Below are 24,820 nucleotides of genomic sequence, written 5' to 3' on the forward strand. Positions count from 1 at the left end.
CGGATTGACCATGCAGCATCTATAAATTGACTCTAGTGCACTGCAGACCATGCAGCACCTTTAAGTTGGCTTTCGTGCACTGCAGGCTTGAGTAGGAGTCAGTGAAAGCTAATTTTCTCTCTCTGTGATATATTCTATCTCTTGAATGTGATATGAAACATCTAAACAAATGTACTCTAGTTATAGAGAATGTGTGAGAGTAGTTTTGAAAACACCCCACGGAAGTGACGGGGTGGAGACAATGATGTATATAAACCCTGGATTGCTGATGCTATGTATTGGCCATTGAGAGGTTTTGAAGCCACCTGTCGGTCATATTGTCACTCCCCAGTAGAGCAGTCCTCCATAGGAATGGATGGAATTATACAGTTTTTCACTTAAATGTTTCAAGGACAGAACTACATGTATTTGAGGTTTTTGTTTTAGTAGTGGGGACAGTAACATAAGTTATCTCTAAAAATGACACTAGGGAATTTGTTAAAATACATATATTTTTCTATTTATTATTTGACATAAATATTCATATAAATTATAAGTTCACATACTATAACTAAAACGTATGCCTTAAGCTGTCTTTAATAGAATAAACGTGGCACAAACTAATGTACCCATTAATAAAGGCATTTTATAGCGATAGTGCCAAGATGGAGACGCGATGTCTTCAACACATTGCCCCCTAAATATATTATTAAAAAGAAAAGTTTTATATTAACAACAAACCAATACAGGAAGTACATGTGGGAACACAATTATATATGATTAATATACAAATGACAATTGGGCTAGGGGGTACAATATCACATTCACACAAGGACCTTAAGGGACATATTAGAGAATTCCTTCCTCCCTCGCACCTTTTTTTATTGTTTTATTCATAATACAGAATCAACTTACATCGCTACATCAAACATGTCTAACAAAACAAAACACAGGTATTAACAGGAAAATACTCAAACATACAAAAAATATCAATAAAATAATACAAAAAATAAAACAATTTTAGTTCAATTGTATTCACTCTGAAAAGATATTAATATAATGATTCAGGAAGATGTTATTCTTGTTGTTATTCACTAGGGTTCATGTTTTAATAAGATAATTCAATTCAATGAGAAAAATTGGACTAGTAACCTGATTGTCAATGAGAGAAGGGTCTTTATCGGGCTTCGGAATCAGTGAAATAAGGCCCTGTTTCATAGTGGAGACCATTTCCCCATGTTTAATGCAATCTTGAAACATTTTGAAAATCGGGTCTTCGAGTAACTCCCAAAACTGTCTATAGAATTCAACTGACAGGCCATCAGGGCCAGGTGATTTCCCTTTTTTTTATTGAATTCAGAGCCTCTCTAATTTCTTCTTTCCTAAATATATTCTAGTGCATATATAAACCATTGGGTGGAGACGTAAGTCTATGGGTGGTGACTACACGTGTTGAACAACCAATGAACCAACGACATCCTGCTAATTGTAATACTACTGCACATGCCGTTTTGCAGCCAATGGAAGACGAGAGGGAAGGGGCGGATCATGTCCAGTGGTGTTGAATGTGCCACAACTAGGTTGATACGTAACGTGGTGGATGCCAAGAGTTTTGTCACAAAATAGGGGAATAGTTTCGCCATAATTAAATTAAACTTTGTTACTTTTTGAAGGGACTTTATTTCAATCATGTCTGTGAATTCTGTCCATTGGTTTCGTGAAGGTTTGAGACTGTATGATAATCCAGCGTTGCAAGAAGCATTGACGGTGCTGACACAGTGCCTTGTGTTGTGGGATATGTTTTAATCAATGATTAGAATATTACACTCTGAAACCAGAACTCTGAAACCATATGATTGTATGAAATTGATTAGAATCCTTAGATTATTTGAATGTGGTTTTAGTCAGTAGAATTATATATCCGGGAGTGTAGTTCTTAGACAGAATTAATGTTTTGGTGACAATATGTCTAGTATCTTGATAACAGACTGTCTGAGCAAGATTCGGTGCCCTTGGCTGGGGGCACTGAGAACTTCCCAGGGTCTCTCCCTATCTTGAGGGAGAGCGGGAAGAAGTTGTTCTCATGGACTCCCCTAATCTCTGTCGGCTGGGTAGCAGGACAGTGTGGATGTAGGATACCTAATGTTTTGTATGGAAGTATGTGTGTTGCTAATAAACTGAAGGTCTTTGTACTGTGCGTGCCAGAACGTTCCCGTGAATAAACCTTTTTGACAATTTTAGCTGGGCCTCCGTCTGTTTCATTCGACCAGGATCTTACAAATTCTAGGTCGCAGACTGAGTAGTACACTTGAATTGGGTTATGAACATTGAGAACATAATTCTCTTAACAATTTTGAACCCTTGGTTTGCTGGTTCTGCTAACATTGGACTCAATCGATGGAGGTAAGTGACCATATAGCTAGCTAGCTACACATCTTTTAGATCAGAGGTTGAGAGTTAAATGTTATTTGCCAGCTACGAGCTAGACTTGATTTGACAGGGCTGACAAGCCTTGCAAGAAGATAGCCAGGCAATAACTGTTACTTGCCTTGTTGTCATCATGTTTTGGGACAACTACTGCTAGTTAGTTAACTAACACAACATCAACACACAGTTCCAATGGGCAATGACACAGCTAACTCGTTGGCTTAAATTCCTACGGAAAATCTATCTGAAACTAAAACATCTGTCTGTCGATGTGAACATGTGATCTCACGTTTGATGTTGGAAACATGCTGGCACATAAGACCACAATCTAGTGTCTTTCCACCAACGTGTTAATGATATTCAGCTTACATAAGATGTTTGTTAATTTGTCAAATATAATGCAATAGCGACAAATACAACATGAGATTGAATCACAAACCTTGTCAAACATGGCTGCCTGCAACGTTATCTGGCCCCCCACTAAGATTTGAAGGACCCACTTGACTTCCACTTCACTTGCCAGTGATCCTGTAGCTAACTGCATAATTTTCTATTCAGCGTTAACCCTATTTTACCTTTATTAAACTAGGCAAGTCAGTTAAGAACAAATTCTTATTTATAGCCTAGGAACAGTGGGTTAACTGCCTTGTTCAGGGGCAGACTGACTGATTTTTAGCTCAGGATTCGATCTTGCAACCTGTCACGCCCTGGTCTTAGTATTTTGTGTTTTCTTTATCTATTTGGTCAGGCCAGGGTGTGACATGGGTTTTTGTATGTGGTGTGTTTTGTCTTGGGGTTTTTTCACAGGTATTGGGATTGTAGCTTAGTGGGATTGTAGCTTAGTGGGGTGTTCTAGGTTAGTCTATGGCTGTCTGAAGTGGTTCTCAATCAGAGGCAGGTGTTTATCGTTGTCTCTGATTGGGAACCATATTTAGGCAGCCATATTCTTTGAGTGTTTCGTGGGTGACTGTACTTATGTCTGTCGTGTGTTAGTTTGCACCAGTAGAGGCTGTTTCGGTTTTCGTGTTATGTTTGTTGTTTTCGTATTGATTCGTGGTTTTCCTTGTTTCATTAAAATATGAATCACAATAGCCACGCCGTATTTTGGTCCGACTCTCTTTCACCTATAGAAAACCGTGACACTACCTTTCTGTTACTAGTCCAACGTCCAACGCTGCTGATAATATTCCATCAATGTAATTGTCTGCCTAATTTTCAATCCCCCATATATTTTTCTGTAAAGATATACAGTACCAGTCAAAAGTTTGGACACCTACTCATTCAAGGGTTTTTCTTTATTTTTACTATTTTCTACATTGTAGAATGATAGTGGAGACATTGAAACTATGAAATAACACACATGAAATCATGTAGTAAACAAATCCAAGTATATTTTATATTTGAGGTTCTTTAAAGTAGCCACCCTTTGCCTTGATGATAGCTTTGCACACTTGGCATTGTCTCAATCAGCTTCACCTGGAATACTTTTCAAACGGTCTTGAAGGAGTTCCCACATATGCTGAGCACTTGTTGGCTGCTTTTCCTTCACTCTGCGGTCCAACTCATCCCTAACGATCTCAATTGGGTTGAGGCCAAGTTATCTGATGCAGCACTCCATCACCCTCCTTGGTCAAATAGCCCTTACACAGCCTGGAAGTGTGTTGAGTCATTGTCCTGTTGAAAACCCAGATGGGATTATGTATTGCTGCAGACTGCTGTGGTAGCCATGCTGGTTAAGTGTGCCATGAATTCTAAATAAATCAGACAATGTCACCAGCAAAGCACCATCACACTTCCTCCTCCATGCTTCACGGTAGGAACCACACATGCAGAGATAGATCACCTGCTCTGTGTCTCACAAAGACACAGAGGTTGGAACCAAAAATCAAAAATTTGGACTCAATCAGACCAAGGACAGATTTCCACCAGTCTCATTTGCCATCATTTGCCATGAGAGCTTTGCACACTCTTGGCATATTCTGCCAGTGTTTTCTGGACAGAAGTAAGTGTTGTATCTGCAAAAATTCACTTCACCTCCATCAGACTGGTCTTCCCTGGCTGCCTGACTTTGCTGAGATCCCTGTCACCATCTGATCCTCCTAAAATGAGGCATGACAAAGAATTACCTTGGTGTACATTTATGCATTATATTATCCAACAATAGAATCAATGGTACAATAATTGAAATTACTGTTGTTCCCAGATCCCAGACTGTAGCTTTAAGCTTAACCTGCTGTCCTGTACCTACTGTAGGTCTACCCATCAATTCAAGATGGAGCTTTGAATTATTCACTGAATATACTGCCAAATTCACTGAGCTCCATAGACTGGTCTTCCCTGGCTGTTTGACCCTGCTGGGACCCCTGTCATCATCTGATCCTGCTAAAACATGATGAGCACTAGAAGGCTGAATTCCTGCGGGATGTCTGCGGTCGCCACAGAGATCATTGCGGCACTGTCAGCATTTTTCATGCTGCAGGCGGGAGCGGGCTGTCAGACAGACGATTTTGGGATGAAAATATTTATGTTGTCCCACAGATTATTTTGAAACGGTCCTCTCTGCTTTGTATGCGTTAGCCTACCTATTGTACTAAAATCACATAGTCTTCGCATTATTCACTCAGAATTCGCTGCTTCAACTTCAGTAACCTACCTCTCCAAGTTTGGCATAAGATATCAAGTACGCCTTTTCATTTTCAATAAGTATGGATTCCCCATTTATTTGCCTGTAAATCATCCTCCTAAAGGGTAGGACATATCCTATAGGACTCGGGAAAACGTAGCAGGTGTCGCTGTCCTCAATCTTGCTTCCTCCAGTTCAGTAGCCATACCTGCCAGATCAGGTGCACATGTGGTCTCAATTAAATAGAGTAGGCTGGACGGAGAAGCACGGGACAGTTATCTTTACAAGGAAATGTACTTCCTAAATAGGCCTATGATTAGGTTATAGTTTACTACATTGCCTAGAAATAGCCCTAAATATTGATCACCCATATTTCTCCGTCTTCCCACTGTTAAAAGGTAGGCTATAAAAATAGCTCAACAGAAAGTGCAAGTATCTGCGTCTCTGCTTCCTCCAGTTCAGTAGCCATACCTGCCAATCAGGTGCACATGTAGTCTCAATCAGTACCTATGTTTAGGTTATAGTTTACTAAATATTGATCACCCATATTTCTCCGTCTTCCCACTGTTAAAAGGTTGTCTGTAATCAACATGTAGTATATTGGCTGTAATAGCCAGTAATACAATGTAAGGGCCATGTGAGAATCTCTGGTAATTTAACCTATTTCTTAAGTTATTTTGGCGCATTTTGATATGACCTATATAGGGTGCAAAATTGCTGGGACCATGACTGGCAAGAGAGCTGCGTCACATACGCTTAAAATAACATTATGGGACTGCGGTTTGGTTTGGGACCAGTTCTGGCGGTAGCGGCTGGGAGTTGGACAGAAAACCAGCGGGATTCTTCATTTCGCTCAGACCTCTACTGTGCACCATGACAGTGAAGCCTGTAACGTCAGAAGCGGTTTTATTACTGTGTCCGTGTGGGAAAAGTAGGGAATTAGCTAGGGAAACTGACAGATCAATAACGTTACTTTGACATACTGACTAATACAACTCACATTGCACTGGAAATATCAATGTCAGAATATCAATCTTCAATCGATTGACCGATGGTTTCATCGTTTGATTCAGATCTAGTTTGATTGAGGCAAAAAATAATAGATCATGTAGGCCAACTTTTGGCCAGCTCTCTCTAGCGGTACATCAACCTGGTGAAACGTGACAAAACAAAGGCTACAAAACATGTCCATACAAACTACTGCTGTCAGATATTAGTAATAATAGCCACCTCATATCGCTAACTGACAGATAACTAGAGGCTGGCGCTGACCTGGCTGTGGTAGTTACACACTAGCGTAGTTTATTCATTCACTTCAGTCGCGATGGGATGAAATATTAGCTAACGTTACATGTCAGTTACAATACTAGCTCAGCACTGTGAATAAACACTAGTTTAGGTTATTTTCTGTTTAAGTTAAACAGCAGTTACCATGTCAGCTATATCACACAACTAAAGTAGACAGTTTCTATTCATTTAAAAACTCGGTGAAAGAGCACAACGCGTACACTGCACTATGCTCATCTCTACGGTGCTGTCCCAGCCAGCCTTCCAGAAGCGTTTCCTTCACACAGCCTGTCAGCCGCTATGTGGAGTCCAGTGTCTCCAAACAGCCCACCCGACCTCTCAGAGGCATCAGCATGGTCCTAAAGCACTCTGTTGGCCTTAATTGGTTCACATTCCAATTATAAAACTATGCTGGGGGTGAAAGTTGTGCCCTTGGGAAATATCCATTCTCTCCAAGCCAGTAATGGTTAATGATTTGAGCACTGTAGTTGATTAGACTAAATTATATTGTGAGATTCCCTACTTGTTCATAAGAATGAAGTCATTACTAGAACGGCTGTGAACTATCAGGCCTGTATGATTATCCGTTATCATTAAAGCAAGTTAAACGAGAACCAGTACTACTTTTCACTTACATTTTTCACACCAAATACAAACCTAGGAAGAAGAATTTACAGATGCACCCAACCAACGACTACGTCTCTGCTCACGTCCCCCGTCACTAGCGCCTGCGTTATTGTTTGCCACATGGCCTTCAATTGTACCGGTTAGTTTTTCTCGGGCGTCCACCGCTATTTTAATAATAAATCATCACATTGTTTCCATTCTGTTAATGGTGGCGGATTAATTGATTTCCACGTTTGTTTTTAATATATGTTTTTTTCAAGATGAGAAGAGAGCCAACTGGCTGGATGATTATCTCACTACACTCCCACATGTCAAGATGAGAAGAGACCCAACTGGCTGGATGATTATCTCACTACACTCCCACATGTCAAGATGAGAAGAGACCCAACTGGCTGGATGATTATCTCACTACACTCCCACATGTCTTGATGAGAAGAGACCCAACTGGCTGGATGATTATCTCACTACACTCCCACATGTCAAGATGAGAGAGACCCAACTGGCTGGATGATTATCTCACTACACTCCCACATGTCAAGATGAGAAGAGACCCAACTGGCTGGATGATTATCTCACTACACTCCCACATGTCAAGATGAGAAGAGACCCTGGCTGGATGATTATCTCACTACACTCCCACATGTCTTGAAATATGCAGACAGGTGGATGATTATCTCACTTTACATTGTAATCCCAATTCAAGATGAGAAGACCCAACTGGCTGGATGATTATCTCACTACACTCCCACATGTCAAGATGATAAGCATTCCCAGAACGCATGGATTTATCTGAATCACTCCCAGTTTTAAGGCATGTCATTGCCTTTGTGCTGTAGAATGTCACTGAACTTTGTCAAGATGAGAAGAGACCCAACTGGCTGGATGATTATCTCATACATTTGTTTATATTGAATAAAGCATGACATTTTTGTTACATTTTGCTTAATGATTATCTTCAACTTTCCCTCCCATCTTGTGCCAACATTAGAAGTTTTTAAATCTTGGTTGGATGATTATCTCACTACACTAAGAGATAGTCTTGAATATGCAGACAGGTGGATGAAACTTCACCTATAATATGAAATCATTTTCTGACTCAAATTTTGATTTCCCCCATAATTGCTTGGATCTAATCAACATTTCCATATGAACGCATGTATTTTGAATCACTATTGCATTGGTCATGTCCAAAATGCACTTTGTGCTGTAGAAATGTTCAATTTTGTTTCTTGTATAATACATTCTATACATTTGTTTATATTGAATAAAGCATACATTTTTATTACATTTTGTTTAATTAACCCATGCCTAAAACCCCAAACAGCAAGCAATCTTGTGCCAACATTAGTTGTTTTTAAATCTTGAAAAGTTCCAAAACCTTATATTTTTTTCTAAGAGGAACCAGTCAGTTGGGTATGCTCTCTTCTGGCTGTGCCTATAATATAACATCATTTTCATGGCCAAATAAGATGTTCAAATGTTCATAAATGAATCAACATTTCGTGATAATAAGGCAGAACAGTTGAAACTATCTGCATTGGTCAGTCCAAAATGGACTGGGGACATTCTCATCATGTCAAGTAGTCCTGGGGCATGGTCCTAGGGCCAAGTTATGTTTTCTATGCCTTTAGTTTTCCATGTGGACCAATTTATCAGTGAATTCTGAAAAGCTATCCAAGTTGTTCCATGTGGTTGTGTTTTTAGGGAGTGATACTGGTTCATGTAGAATATGTTTCCTTCTCTTCTATATTATTATAGTGTTCTCAACTATGAAGTTTATAATGTTCATAGCTTTATCCTTTGAAAATAGACACGAGTTAGCAGAGTTAGCCCATGTCATGTTAGGTCATTCTTCTACATGTTGCTTAACATTCTAACTGTACAGAAGAACATAACATAAAAATGTCCGTTGGTAAGGAGGAAACAAACTCTCATACTGATAAGAACTACACTTCTGTTAAGGTCACATCTGTCACCTTATCCTTCTCTTGCAGATTTCTACTGGAAGCCTTGGAGGACCTCGACACAAAGCCTGCGGACACTAAATTCGAGGCTATTCGTAGTACGAGGCCAGCACACAGATGTCTTTCCATGACTTTTCAAGGTGAGGAAATGTCAAATGAATGACCAAATCAGCTAGAATGACACATGTGGTATGTGTAGATAGGCTGAAAAGCACTCAGACAGACACATCCACAGATCTCCACATCGCCCTTTGTCTCATTCGCAGCGCTGCACTTGCTCGCTGAGCTATAGCCTCTCTAACTGCTTTAGCAATCAGTTCACACACCACTTCAATATGTCAGATTGCTTATGATACCCAGATGCAATGGTATTAAACTCTAAATAAAAGGCACAGGCTGCCTGACATATAAGTCATGTACACTTTCTTGCCCTCACTGTGCACCTTGGCAACGCCATTAGTGTTCATATGATACACAACCATGTCAGTCCAAATGAGTTGAACTACAAGGCAGTTGTGTTTGTGCATGCCTTCCGTGAACCGCTACCTGGTAACAACCAGACAGACACCACTGTTGCAGTAGTCAGGATCGGGGTTCTGACTCAACAGTTAATGGATAAATGTTGGTGATGCTCCTCCTAGTCTAGGTGGGGGTTTTTTCAGCATTTTATTCAGACGCATATTTGCATAAAATATTCCGGTATGGTCATTGACCTGTTTTTGAAAGGGCATGAATTATGCAAGAGCAGTAACTGGGTGCCTCAGTCGGGTGCAGAGCTCAGTCACACACACACACACAGCGCACACACACACACACACACACACACACACACACACACACACACACACACACACACACACACACACACACACACACACACACACACACACACACTACACTACACTTCATTACAGTTGTATGAGGGTACATAAAAGCTGGGACTGAGAGACTGTTTAACAGCTTCTATCTCCAGGCCATCAAACTCTTAAAACAGTCACCACTAGTCTTAGTTACTGTTCTAGTAAACCTGATGGCCGAATGTTAAAGAACGTCTAGACACTCGAGAGCACCCATACCTGCCGATCTATAAGTGATGTCTCCGTAATCTAGCATGGGTAGGATGGTCATCTGAATCAGGGTTAGTTTGGCAGCTGGGGTGAAAGGGGAGTGCATTCGATTGAGGAAACAAAGTATAGATTTAACTTTAGCCTGCAGCATTGATATGTGCTGAGAGAAGGACAGTGCACCGTCAAGCCATACTCTGAAAGTACTTGTATCAGGTGACTATCTGCTCTAAACCCTCAGAGGTAGTAATAACACCTGTGGGAAGAGGGGCATTCTTCTTACCAAACCACATGACCTTTGTTTTGGAGGTGTTCAGAACAAGGTTAAGGGAAGAGAAAGCTTGTTGGACACTAAGAAATCTTTGTTGTAGAGCATTTAGAACAACATATGGGGAGGGGCCAGCTGAGTATAATACTGTATCATCTGCATATAAATGGATGAGAGAGCTTCCTACTGCCTGAGCTATGTTGTTGATGTAAATTGAGAAGAGCGTGGGGCCTAGGATTGAGCCTTGGGGTACTCCCTTGATGACAGGCAGTGGTTGAGACAGCAGATTTTCTGACTTTATACACTGCACTCTTTGAGAGAGGTAGTTAGAAAACCAGGCCAAAGACCCATCAGAGACACCAATACTCCTTAGCCGGCCCACAAGAATGGAATGTTCTACCGTATCAAAAGCTTTGGCAAAGTCAATAAAAATAGCAGCACAATATTCCTTAGAATCAAGGGCAATGTTGACATCATTGAGGACCTTTAAGTTTGCAGTGACACATCCATAATCTGAGTCGAAACCAGATTGCATACCTGACAGAATACTATAGACATCAAGAAAGCCAGTCAGTTGATTATTGACAAGTTTTTCCAACACTTTTGTTGAACAGGGCAAAATAGAAATAGGCCTATAACAGTTAGGATCAGCTTGATCTCCCCCTTTAAATAAAGGACGAACTGTGGCTGCCTTCCAAGCAATGGGAACCTCCCCAGAAAGGAGAGACAGGCTTGGTGATGATAGGGGCAGCAACCCTAAAGAAGAAAGGGTCTAAACCATCTGACCCTGATGTTTTTTGGGAGTCAAGTTTAAGGAGCTCCTTTAGCACCTCGGACTCAGTGACTGCCTGCAGGGGGAAAGTTTGTACCGGGGAAGGGGAAAAAGAGGGAGAAGCATCGGGGATAGTCGCATTAGAAGGGGTGGGAGATGAGGAAATGTTGGATGGGCAAGGAGCCATGGCTGAGTCAAATAGGGATCCTGACTTAATGAAGTGGTGATTAAAGAGCTCAGCCATGTGCTTCTTGTCAGTAACAACCACATCATCAACATTAAGGCACATGGGCAGCTGTGATGAGGAGGGTTTATTCTCCAGGTCTTTAACCGTTTTCCAGAACTTCTTGGGGTTAGACCCACAGAGAGAGAACTGCTCCTTAAAGTAACTAACTTTGGCCTTCTGGATAGCTTGAATGCACTTATTTCTAATTTGCCTGAAAAGAGCCAGTCAGCTTGAGTATGCATGTGCTCTCAAGCCTTTTGCAAAATGCAATTCTTGAGGTGGAGTAACTCTGCAAGATCAGAGTCGAACCAGGAACTGAACCTGTTTTTAACTCTCATTTTCTTCATGGGGGCGTGTCTGTTATCAATACCACTGAAAATATCAAAAAAGAAGGTCCAAGCGTTTCAACAAAGGGTATCCAGCTGATTCTATACCAGTTTACAGAGGCCAGTTCATGAAGGTAGGTTTGCTCATTAAAGTTTTTTAGCAAGCGTTGACAAATCAGGACAGGTCGTTTCACTGAGCAGCCATTACAACACAGGCTGTAAAACAGTGATCACTAAGGTCATTACAGAAAACACCTGATCTAAGACCACGCTCTCCCCACCACCAAAATGACCCCCACTTTGCCCCTTCAGAAGTGGAATGTCACCCGGCTGACCTTCGAGTACGACTCAGAGCCCTATGGGACGGAGCGCAACATCCTGAAATGGCACCTGAAATGCACAGGAGTTTGTCGTTTTCTAGACCCGTGTCAGAAATTCCCACACACTCTACAAATTGGCCAGGTCAGAGTTAATTTTATCTCCTCATGACACCACTTAGCACCGCACCACCAGCTTAGTGGCAGAGATCTGGGTTAAAGTTCCCCATTAGACACAGATCTAGGATCAGATCACCATCCCCACAACTTAACTGTAACCATTTGGAGGGGAATGCTAGACTGACCTCAGATCAGTGTTTAGGAGCAACTTAATCCACCCGTGTTGTCTTAGGGGCTGCTCTCATCTGATATTAGTTGACTGTTTGTCTTTAGTGGTGTTTGCCTCCAACGAGGTCTGCCATTTTGTTGTTGATGTTTATAAACACAGATCAATATGAATTATTGGTCTGGCACTTTGAAATGCAGGACAGTATTAACTATCGCTTCAGCATTTATCCAAGCCAAAAACAGAGAACTACAGGGATAGAAATGGCCTTAATATGTCTGATTCACTCGGTTCACTTCTTTGGGATGGAGTTTGTAAAAGTAACAGTTGGCCTAATTGAGTGACTGACAGTTTTGCACAGCTGCTGGTATCGCGTTTCCTTCTACTGAGAAAAGATGGATGCAATACAAGCTGACAAGGTCTGAATGTTCTGTTATAATCTCCACCCGGCACAACCAGAAGAGGACTGGCCACCGCACATAGCCTGGTTCCTCTCTAGGTTTCTTCCTAGGTTTTGGCCTTTCTAGGGAGTTTTTCCTAGCCACCGTGGATGCCTAGTCCTCTTGTTTTTCCTAGGTTTGTGGGTTGCACCTGCATTGCTTGCTGTTTGGGGTTTTAGTATTTCTGTACAGCACTTAGAGATATCAGCTGATGTACGAAGGGCTATATAAATACATTTGATTTGAATTGAATTGCAGGCAAGTCTTTTGTATTGACATCTCTGTTGCCTCCAGTGTCTCCAGTGGATTGTGACTCAAAAAGAAACCGTGTGTGTCTGTATGGTTGAGTGGAGTGGCATGTTTCTCTCAGAGATGCATACTGCCACATGAGAGTAAGTCCAACCGGTGTCGGCGATATGACATGGGCATTTACATAAGTATTCATACCCCCTTCAATACATGTTAGAATCACCTTTGGAATTGATTACAGCTGTGAGTCTTTCTGGGTATGTGTATAAGAGCTTTGCACACCTGTATTGGTGGGGCTGGTGATGAGAGGAGATTCAGGCTGATAGTGTGTCTGGTGATGAGGGGAGATTCAGGCTGATAGTGTGTCTGGTGATGAGGGGAGATTCAGGCTGATAGTGGGTCTGGTGGAGAGAAGGAAGAGCGAGGAAGAGAAGGAAGTGCGAGGAGGAAGAGTACTATAGGATGATGGGGAAGAAATCGATAGTTACAGTGCATTGGGAAAGCATTCAGACCCCTTGACTTTTTCCACATTTTGTTGTGTTACAGCCTTATTCTAAAATAGATTACATTTTTTCCCCCCTCATCAATCTACAGACAATACCCCATAATGACAAAGCAAAAACAGGTTTTAGAAACAGAAATATCACATTTACATAAGTATTCAGACCCTTTACTCAGTACTTTGTTGAAGCACCTTTGGCAGCGATTACAGCCTTGAGTCTTCTTGGGTATGATACTACAAGCTTGACAGACCTGTATTCAGGAGTTTCTCCCATTCTTCTCTGCAGATCCTCTCAATCTCTGTCAGGTTGGATGGGGAGTGTCGCTGCACAGCTATTTTCAGGTCTCTCAAGTTGTTAGATATGCTTCAAGTCCGGGCTCTGGCTTGGCCACTCAAGGACATTCAGAGACTTGTCCCAAAGCCACTCCTGGGTTGTCTTGGATGTGTGCTTAGCGTAGTTGTCCTGTTGGAAGGTGAACCTTCGCCCCAGTCTGAGGTTCTGAGGTTCTCTCTGTACTTTTCTCCGTTCATCTTTGCCTCAATCCTGACTCGTCTCCCCACAGCATGGTGCTACCACCACCACCATGCTTCACTGTAGAGATGGTGCCAGCTTTCCTCCAGACGTTATGATTCAGGCCAAAGAGTTCAATCTTGGTTTCATCAGACCAGAGAATCTTGTTTCTCATGGTCTGAGAGTCTTTAGGTGCCTTTTGGCAAACTCCAAGCGGGCCGTCATGTGCCTTTTATTGGTGCAGTGCTGCATAGATGGTTGTCCTTCTGGAAGGTTCTCCCATCTCCACAGAGGAACTCTAGAGCTCTGTCAGAGTGACCATCGGGTTCTTGGTCACCTCCCTGACGAAGGCCCTTCTCCCCCTGATTGGTCAGTTTGGCCGGGCGGCCAGCTCTAGGAAGAGTCTTCGTGGTTCCAAACGTCTTCCATTTAAGAATAATGGAGGCTACTGTGTTCTTGGGGACCTTCAATGCTGCAGACATGTTTTGGTAGCCTTTCTCAGATCTGTGCCTCGACACAATCCTGTCTTGGAGCTCTACGGATAATTCCTTCCACCTCATGGTGTGGTTTTTGCTCTGACATGCACTGTCAACTGTATGACAGGTATGTGTAGACAGGTATGTCTACAGGTATGTCTACACTATCGTATAATATTGTGAGATCCATGGCAATTCCCAGTCCTAATGGGAAAGGCTAGGTTAGATGAGAGAAGATGTAGGGAGAGGGGAAGTTGTACTTCTCTTGTTGACGTGAAGGGAGACCCTGCCCACTGCAACAACAACAACAAAGTCAACCACACACACGGTCGCATGACGTAATCTCCCCTTTGTCTTCCCCTGTTGATCCAGAACAAGGGCACACACACGGTCAATTACACAGTCTCATACCAGCCTGATAATCTCCCCTTACTGGTTGTGAGAGAGGATGACACACTACACAACATGTGCCGAGGGGAGCTCTGCAGCAGTCAGCCATGGTGGACAGCATGTGCCGAGGGGAGCTCTGCAGCAGTCAGCCATGGTGGACAGCATGTGCCGAGGGGAGCTCTGCAGCAGTCAGCCATGGTGGACAGCATGTGCTGAGGGGAGCTCTGCAGCAGTCAGCCATGGTGGACAGCATGTGCTGAGGGGAGCTCTGCAGCAGTCAGCCATGGTGGACAGCATGTGCTGAGGGGGAGCTCTGCAGCAGTCAGCCATGGTGGACAGCATGTGCTGACGGGAGCTCTGCAGCAGTCAGCCATGGTGGACAGCATGTGCCTGCCGAGCGCCAGACAAGGCGTCTCTGTTCTGTTAGAGTGGTGCCCAGTGTTCCTGCTCTATCTGTCTACAGCACAATATCTTTCAGTCAGTTTTTCTTACTGCAATAGGACTTCTGAAAAAGATTGGTTTAGTCTGAGCTATTCTCTGCTCTGTATATCTGATTACTTCCATTGCTCTCTCTTTGTCATTCTCTGCATTTGAGTCTTTCGCTCTCTCTCTCTTCAGATCCAGCATAAATTGGCTCTTAAGAACTCCAAAGCTTCTCATTTATAGACTGTGTTTAATATAATGGAGAAGGGAGGGGTAGAGCCAGTCTGCATTAATGATACAGTTGTATAAGGGCTGAGGCAGTAAAGGTTGACCCTCCCTCCTCCATTATATTAAACACAGTCTATAACCGTTATAAAGGACAAGGTTTGGAGTTCTTACGAGCCAATTTATGCTGGATCTGAAACTGTGGTCAGAGGCGCCATACTATGGAGGAGCCTCCGGAGGCATGAAAAGGCCCAATCTAGTTCCATACCACATGCCGTACACCTCCCAAATGTTGTAACAATGTAGAGAGCGCCTGCATAGCTCCGCATTGACATGATTGGTTGACGGTAGGCGAGGGTGGCAGGTCCTGTTTTAACACAAACTCACTTCCTTGACAACATCCTTCACGACAGCTCTGCGCTGCTCAGCAATGCCCAAGAAGTATGAATGCCCTGACCTCTGCAGAGGCCATATCACAGTAAATGCTGCACAGCCATTGAAGACGTCTGATTGACCATGCAAAGGCTCCCATAAATACACACTGCTCAAACTGTCGTTTTTCAAAAGTGTTTTTTTCCTGTTGGCGTCCCAGAACATCAGTCATTCATCAGGTACCGTGCAGAAAGCCTACAAGCCATCCGAGTCCCCCCAAAACACCTACAATACTTTACCAGGATTACATTTCCTTGGTAAGCTTTTTAGGTGTCCCAGGCACAGCTATTAGTAATCTGAATGTCCTGAATTATGTTGACTTGTAAATGCTAGTCTGCTACTGCAGCCATGCCGCTGGGCTAATTAAACTGTGACCTTCAGTGATGCAGACTTGGGTATTAACTGTGATTTCACGCTGGCACAGCACATGCTGCATCTGTTGTACTGAGGTAAACAACAAATTGGTTCAAAACGTTTCCCTCTCCTGTGTGTGTGTCTGTGTGCACGCTTGATTCCCTCCCCCGAACTTCCTGTCCTCAGAACAGGACTGTCTGTTTACAAAAGGTTCCCTCTGTGTTTCATTATAACCCTTGGCTGCCATTGTGGCTCCGTGAAGGAATGAAGATGTTTCCAGGGGCTGAGATGCCAGATGCCAGGAAATACTCTTAAAATGACTGTTTATCTACAGTACCAGTCAAAAGTATGGGCACACCTACTCATTCCAGGGTTTTTCTTTATTTTTACTATTTTCTACATTGTAGAATAATTGTGTAGACATCCAAGCTATGAAATAACACATGGAATCATGTAGTAACCAAAAAAGTGTTAAACAAATCTAAATATATTTTTGATTTGAGATTCTTCCAAGTAACCACCCTTTGCCTTGATGACAGCTTTGCACACTCTTGGAATCCTGTCAACCAGCTCAACCAGGTAGTCACCTGGAATGCATTTCAATTCACAGGTGTGCCTTGTTGAAAGTTAATTTGTGGAATTTCTTTCCTCCTTTAATGCATGTGAGCCTATCAGTTGTGTTGTGACAAGGTAGTGGTGGTATACAGAAGATGTCCCTATTTGGTAAAATACCAAGTCCATATTGTGGCAAGAACAGCTCAAATAAGCAAAGAGAAACGACAGTCCATTACTTTAAGACATGAAGGTCAGTCAATCTGGAAAATTTCAAGAAGTTTGAAAGTTTCTTCAATTGCAGTCGCAAAAACCATCAAGCGCTATGATGAAACTATCTCTCACGAGGACCGCCACAGGAAAGGAAGACCCAGAGTTACCTCTGCTGCAGAGGATAAGTTTATAGTTAACTGCACCTCAGATTTAAGTCCAAATAAATGCTTCATGGAGTTCAAGTAACAGACACATCTCAACAGTCTCTGTTCATTGGAGACTGTGTAAATCAGGCCTTCATGGTTGAATTTCTGCAAAGAAACCACTACTAAAGGACACCAATTAGAAGAGACTTGCTTGGTCAAAGAAACATGAGCAATGGACATTAGATGGGTGGAAATCTGTCCTTTGGTCTGAGGAGTCCAAATTTGAGATTTTTGGTTCCATTCGCGGTGTCTTTGTGAGACACAGAGTAGGTGAACGGATGATCTCCGCATGTGTGACTCCCACCGTGAAGAATGGAGGAGGAGGTGTGATGGTGTGGGGGTGCTTTGCTGGTGACACTGTTGGTGATTTATTTAGAATTCATGACACACTTAACTAGTATGGCTACCACAGCACTCTGCAGCGGTACGCCATCCCATCTGGTTTGCGCTTAGTGGGACTTTCATTTGTTTTTCAACAGGACAATAACCCAACCCAACTCCAGGCTTTGTTTGGGCTATTTTACCAAGTAGGAGAGTGATGGAGTGCTGCATCAGATGACCTGGCCTCCACAATCACCTGACCTCAACCCAATTGAGATGGTTTGGGATGAGTTGGACCGCAGAGTGAAGGAAAAGCAGTCAACAAGTGCTCAGCATATGTGGGAACTCCTTCAAGACTGTTGGAAAAGCATTCCAGGTAAAGCTGGTTGAGAGAATGCCAAGAGCGTGCAAAGCTGTCATCAACGCAAAGGGTGGCTACTTTTGAAGAATCTAAAATATATTTTGATTTGTTTAACATTTTCTTTGGGTACTACATTAATACATAGTTTGATGTATTCATTATTATTCTACAATGTAGAAAATAGTAAAAAATAAAGAAGAACCCTGGAATGAGTAGGTGTACATTTTGGGGAAGACTGGAACAGACTCTGGTCTGTCCCCCTCCTTACAGGAACAGACTCTGGTCTGTCCCCCTCCTTACAGGAACAGTCTCTGGTCTGTCCCCCTGGAACAGACTCTGGTCTGTCCCCCTCCTTACAGGAACAGACTCTGGTCTGTCCCCCTCCAGACTCTGGTCTACAGGAAACAGTCTCTGGTCTGTCCCCCTCCTTACAGGAACAGACTCTGGTCTGTCCCCCTCCTTACAGGAACAGACTCTGGTCTGTCCCCTCCTTACAGGAACAGTCAGGAACAGTCTCTGGTCTGTCCCCCTCCTTACAGGAACAGACTCTGGTCTGTCCCCCTCCAGGAACAGTCTCTGGTCTGTCCCCTCCTTACAGGAACAGACTCTGGTCTGTCCCCCTCCTTACAGGAACAGACTCTGGTCTGTCCCCCTCCTTACAGGAACAGTCTCTGGTCTGTCCCCTCCTTACAGGAACAGTCTCTGGTCTGTCCCCCTCCTTACAGGAACAGACTCTGGTCTGTCCCCCTCCTTACAGGAACAGACTCTGGTCTGTCCCCTGGAACAGACTCTGTCTGTCCTCCTTTACAGGAACAGACTCTGGTCTGTCCCCTGTCCTCCTTACAGGAACAGACTCTGGTCTGTCCCCCTCCTTACAGGAACAGACTCTGGTCTGTCCCCTCCTTACAGGAACAGTCTCTGGTCTGTCCCCTCCTTACAGGAACAGTCTCTGGTCTCCTTACAGGAACAGTCTCTGGTCTGTCCCCTCCTTACAGGAACAGACTCTGGTCTGTCCCCCTCCTTACAGGAACAGACTCTGGTCTGTCCCCCTCCTTACAGGAACAGACTCTGGTCTGTCCCCCTCCTTACAGAACAGTCTCTGGTCTGTCCCCCTCCTTACAGGAACAGACTCTGGTCTGTCCCCCTCCTTACAGGAACAGTCTCTGGTCTGTCCCCTCCTTACAGGAACAGACTCTGGTCTGTCCCCCTCCTTACAGGAACAGTTCTGGTCTGTCCCCCTCCCTTACAGGAACAGTCTCTGGTCTGTCCCCCTCCTTACAGGAACAGACTCTGGTCTGTCCCCCTCCTTACAGGAACAGACTCTGGTCTGTCCCCCTCCTTACAGGAACAGTCTCTGGTCTGTCCCCCTCCTTACAGGAACAGTCTCTGGTCTGTCCCCCTCCTTACAGGAACAGACTCTGGTCTGTCCCCCTCCTTACAGGAACAGACTCTGGTCTGTCCCCCTCCTTACAGGAACAGTCTCTGGTCTGTCCCCCTCCTTACAGGAACAGACTCTGGTCTGTCCCCCCTTACAGGAACAGACTCTGGTCTGTCCCCCTCCTTACAGGAACAGTCTGGTCTGTCCCCCTCCTTACAGGAACAGTCTCTGGTCTGTCCCCTCCTTACAGGAACAGACTCTGGTCTGTCCCCTCCTTACAGGAACAGTCTCTGGTCTGTCCCCTCCTTACAGGAACAGACTCTGGTCAGGAACAGACTCTGGTCTGTCCCCCTCCTTACAGGAACAGTCTCTGGTCTGTCCCCTCCTTACAGGAACAGTCTCTGGTCTGTCCCCCTCCTTACAGGAACAGTCTCTGGTCTGTCCCCCCCCTCCTTACAGGAACAGTCTGTCCCCTCCTGGTCTGTCCCCCTCCTTACAGGAACAGACTCTGGTCTGTCCCCCTCCTTACAGGAACAGTCTCTGGTCTGTCCCCCTCCTTACAGGAACAGACTCTGGTCTGTCTGTCCCCTCCTTACAGGAACAGGAACAGACTCTGGTCTGTCCCCCTCCTGGTCTGTCCCCCTCCTTACAGGAACAGACTCTGGTCTGTCCCCCTCCTTATGAATCCAGGATGTGGAACAGACTCTTCTGTTAAAAACAGTCTTAGATGCAAAAACAGACTCTTCTGTCCCCCTATCTTAGGAAAAACAGTCTAATTCAGAACAGAGGGCTTTGCTTTGAAAAGTTCTATCAGCAGTTCAGAGCAATGAACAGTACCTCCCATTAATATTCATTATAGCACACTGTAGTAAAACTCCCTGTTTCAGTCCATTTTCTTTCATTTGGTACAGTAACTAATGAATACGACCTGGTTAGTGAACACCTGTGGTTTCTCTGTTCTAGGATCATTGAGATGAACAACGACATGCCCCCGCTGACCTTCAAGCGCTTCCAGGCCATCGTCCACCAGCTGAAGCTGCCCAAGAAGTCCCTCCCCAGTGTCACCCGACAACAGATGGACTGCTGCCAGACAGGTATCGCGGCCAATCATGATGAGCGTTACGGAGTCCCCTCCCTCGATGAACTAGGTGAGGTGTGTGTGTGTGTGTGTGTGTTGGTATCTCTCATCATCGTCTGCTAGTGATGATAAATCGGTTTGATTTTTAATGGAATTTGACAACAACAAAAAATTATCGGGCAGGTTTTAAGACTCACTGCTTTGGTCCTGCTGCGTGGAGGGGCGGGGAGACTGAGGATGGTGACCGCTTGTTATTGTGTGTGTTGTATCTCTATTTGTGTGTGTGTGTTTGTGTGTGTGTGTGTGTGTGTGTGTGTGTGTGTGTGTGTGTGTGTGTGTGTGTGTGTGTGTGTGTGTGTGTGTGTGTGTGTGTGTGTGTGTGTGTGTGTGTTGTGTATCACAGGAGAGACTGAACAATCATATGGACAAAAAGGTGAGTCACCTGATCTGGGTGTATCCAGGCCTGGCATAGTGACCAGGCGGCCAAGGCTCCCTGGCCACCTCGATCATAAACACTGAAGATAAAGTTGGTGTGGATGCTTCTTCATGTGCCTTTCCTTGTGATCAACCTACAGTATGTTTCTGTAGACACACATAGAGACAAGGTAGAAACCTTCTCCTGGAGAGGTGTGTTTTCTGCTCTTGGTCCAATCTAACACCTGGTTCTACTAATCAGCTTCTCATGGTGACCTTGATGATGATGATTAGCTGTGTGTTAGAGCAGGGATGCAGCAAAGACCTGCACACCCAAAGACTCCCAGAGGAGGGTTAGTTTTCACCATCTAACCAGACTCTCAGATGAGGGTCTATCTCTCTCTATCTGCTCATTACTGGGGTATCTTCAGTAGGAATCAAACAGAACCAAAAGGGAAGGAACTTACCTAATTTTGTCCAATACAAACTCATTCTCATTTTCTATTATTTTTTACCAAAAAAGAGGATTGGTGACCGCTTTGTTATTGTTTCAGTTAAGTACTCTAACTTTAATAATGTTGTATCTCTATTTGTTACATGTGTTGAGGAGGGGTGTGTTTGTCTGTGTGTGTGTGTGTGTGTGTGTGTGTGTGTGTGTGTGTGTGTGTGTGTGTGTGTGTGTGTGTGTGTGTGTGTGTGTGTGTGTGTGTGTGTGTGTGTGTGTGTGTGTGTGTGTGTGTGTGTGTGTGTGTTTTGAGCATTGGTTTAGTCCTAGGTGACTGGGTCATATCTAGATGGGATACAGCTTTTGTCAAATTGACGTCAAAAGTTTAAATGTTTTGCATTTTAGCTAACCCTTACCCTTTTCCTAACCTTAACCTAATTATCCTAACCTTAACCTAATTCTCCTTACCTGCTAGGAAGAGTCAATTTTGACAAAAGCTGTATCCCTTCTGGACAAGCAGGTGACTGGTTTATTAGCGTTATATTTCTATATGTGATGTATTGCAGGTGTTTGAGGAGCTGCTCCTGGATGCAGACTGGAGTGTGAACACAGGCAGCTGGATGTGGCTCTCCTGCAGCTCCTTCTCCCAGCAGTTCTTCCACTGCTACTGTCCTGTAGGATTCGGAAGGAGGACTGACCCCAGCGGAGACTACATTAGGTACACACAGAGCGCACACACAGGCTGTCACAATCCCCACATGCCCCTCTACATGCCCCTCTACAGTAGTGTACTTGACAGATTCTCTCGTTGAACACCCGAGCAGAGCTGCCAGGACGTCAGTCAGATTCACCTGGTTGGGAAACTCTTTGACGGCTAGATGTTTTTCTATCGGGCGACTGACAGGCGGTGATATGAATTGCTCTGTATTGCATTGCTCTCCCTTGAGCTAGTTTATGGTTGTGTAACGTCATGTAATTACATGGCTGATAGCGTAACAGTCAGCCTTATCCCTCATGCAACATCTAAAATCAATGTGTGTGTGTCAAGACCCACTCACGCTTCTCTGATTCAGCCAAGTTTTATGTTATTACCAAGGATCTATTCTAGAAGTAACTCTGGCAGTAACATTATTTTATGTTATTACCAAGGATCTATTCTAGAAGTAACTCTGTCAGTAACATTATTTTATGTTATTACCAAGGATCTATTCTAGAAGTAACTCTGGCAGTAACATTATTTTATGTTATTACCAAGAGTCTATTCTAGAAGTAACATTGTTTATATTATTACCAAGGATCTATTCTAGAAGTAACCCTGTCAGTAACATTATTTTATGTTATTACCAAGGATCTATCCTAGAAGTAACTCTGTCAGTAACATTATTTCCCATCATCCCTGCTTGTGACTGTGTTAACAGGGTCAAAGCTGCACCAATGATGATGTTGGGTGTTTTGTGGGTGGAACTAGAACTGCCCATGATGTAATTTCAGGAGGTATATACCCAAGCTGAAGGACAACCCTAACCGGTACATCCACGAGTCGTGGACGGCCCCAGACTCGGTGCAGAAGGCCACTAACTGTGTGGTGGGGGTGGACTACCACAGACCCATGCTCAACCATGCACAGAGGAGCTGCCTCGACATAAAACAGGTCTAGAGGATAAAACAGGCTAAATGACTTAAATGTAAATGTACAACACGCTGTCCAACTACAAGGGCCTCAGTGAGTTCACTCACACACTCAGTCCGAGATACGGGTGAGGGTTGTATGGTAGCCAAGGTGCCAGACGCCAGGAACACTGTAGGCCAGGTTTTTAGGAAGGACTGAACATTACTCCTTTCTTGTATATTTGGGCAGTTTCTATTTGTGAGTTGATTATGTTAATGTACCCTTCTCTCGCTCAGGTTGACTTGGCTCCGTCTAAACAAACCAGGAGGAAGTGGAGTCGACAGTAATGACTGACAGCTCACAGACTCACAACGTCAGCGGTAAGTCACCTGAGCATGTTTAGTCTCGCCGTCCTGTGATGTCATCACGTGACATCGTAGTGTCGCTGCAAAACACTGTTCGACTACTTCCTGTCCGACTACATGCCCAGGCAGTGCATTACATCAACCAATGGTTGTGTGCAACGTCATCGACGTCTGACAGAATGCCCATTAGCACTTAATGTTACGATTCCAAGGGGGCTCATTTGATCTAGTGCTAAGGTGATTGCAGGTTGGTAGAAACCAGAGATTTACCAGATACTCTGTTGATGCAGTTTAGAAAATGGGAGGCATACGATTGGAGTGTTGACCGTGAATTGCATCAGGAAACCTGTTTTGTATTCACCTACACATCTTTTTTCCCCAGACTGTTGACGCACCTGGACTCAACGCTGATTGGAGGGAGAGCCCTCCACACACAGCCCTGCGTCATTCCCCGTTTCACCTCATCCGCGGGTCCATCGACTGTCAGTAGCCGCCATCAAAACCTGCAGAAACAACCCAGGCAGCGAAACAAACCTCAGTTGGTAGTTAGATCTGCAGTAAAGGTAGAACGATGCCCACCATACCATATGAACCTGTCACCAAGGCTTCAGTGCTATATAGGCTGTTGATCAAGCTGTTCCTCTCAGTACTGCTGACATGTTCCTGCTATGTTTTATTTAGACAATAAGTAACCGTCTTTATATTGATAAGTGTGATCAGTGATCTCTGTGTGTGTGTGTGTGTGTGTGTGTGTGTGTGTGTGTGTGTGTGTGTGTGTGTGTGTGTGTGTGTGTGTGTGTGTGTGTGTGTGTGTGTGTGTGTGTGTGTGTGTGTGTGTGTGTGTGTGTGTGTGTGTGTGTGTGTGTGGTTATATTCTGTACTGGTGTACTTTGGGGCTAGGGGAAGCCTCACCCTGCAGCGGTGTAATATGTGTGGTAATATGGGTATGGGTAATATGGGTAATATGTGACACCCCTGTTGCGTGCCTCAGTTTGCACTTAGATATAATAACATCTCACAAAGTTATATTTTGGTGGTGAACTGTCACTTTATGTCTGCATAAAGCACTTTATAACATGTTCCATCACCACTACTTGTTGAAAACAGACTTGTTGGTGTGAGTATTTGTGGCTGGGTGAGTATCTGTCACTTGTGAGTATCTGTAGCAGGGTGTATCTGAGTGTGAGGGTGTAATCTGTAGCAGGGTGTGAGTATCTGTAGCAGGGTGTGAGTATCTGTAGCAGGGTGTGAGTATCTGTAGCAGGGTGTGTATCTGAAAGGGTGTGAGTATTTGTAGCAGGGTGTTAGTATCTGTGGCAGGGTGTGAGTATTTGTGGCAGGGTGTGAGTATTTGTAGCAGGGTGTGAGTATCTGTGGCAGGGTGTGAGTATTTGTAGCAGGGTGTGAGTATTTGTAGCAGGGTGTGAGTATCTGTGGCAGGGTGTGAGTATTTGTGGCAGGGTGTGAGTATTTGTAGCAGTGGTATCTGTGGCAGGGTGTGAGTATATGTGGCAGGGTGTGAGTATCTGTGGCAGGGTGTGAGTATCTGTGGCAGGGTGTGAGTATCTGTGGCAGGGTGTGAGTATCTGTGGCAGGGTGTGAGTATCTGTGGCAGGGTGTGAGTATCTGTGGCAGGGTGTGAGTATCTGTAGCAGGGTGTGAGTATCTGTGGCAGGGTGTGAGTATCTGTGGCAGGGTGTGAGTATCTGT

General features: G+C 44.0%; 1 protein-coding gene and 1 pseudogene across 3 annotated transcripts in view; both read left to right on the forward strand.

Annotated features, from left to right (window-relative positions):
* The window catches only part of LOC135555242 (inactive serine protease PAMR1-like), a 104,826-nt gene that overhangs the window by 59,301 nt on the left and 20,705 nt on the right, over positions 1-24,820 (forward strand). The window lies entirely within an intron of this gene.
* LOC135552005 (cryptochrome-2-like) lies at positions 653-22,793 on the forward strand (annotated as a pseudogene).

Source organism: Oncorhynchus masou, chromosome 2 (genome assembly GCF_036934945.1).
Source record: "Oncorhynchus masou masou isolate Uvic2021 chromosome 2, UVic_Omas_1.1, whole genome shotgun sequence".
Lineage (NCBI taxonomy): Eukaryota > Metazoa > Chordata > Actinopteri > Salmoniformes > Salmonidae > Oncorhynchus > Oncorhynchus masou.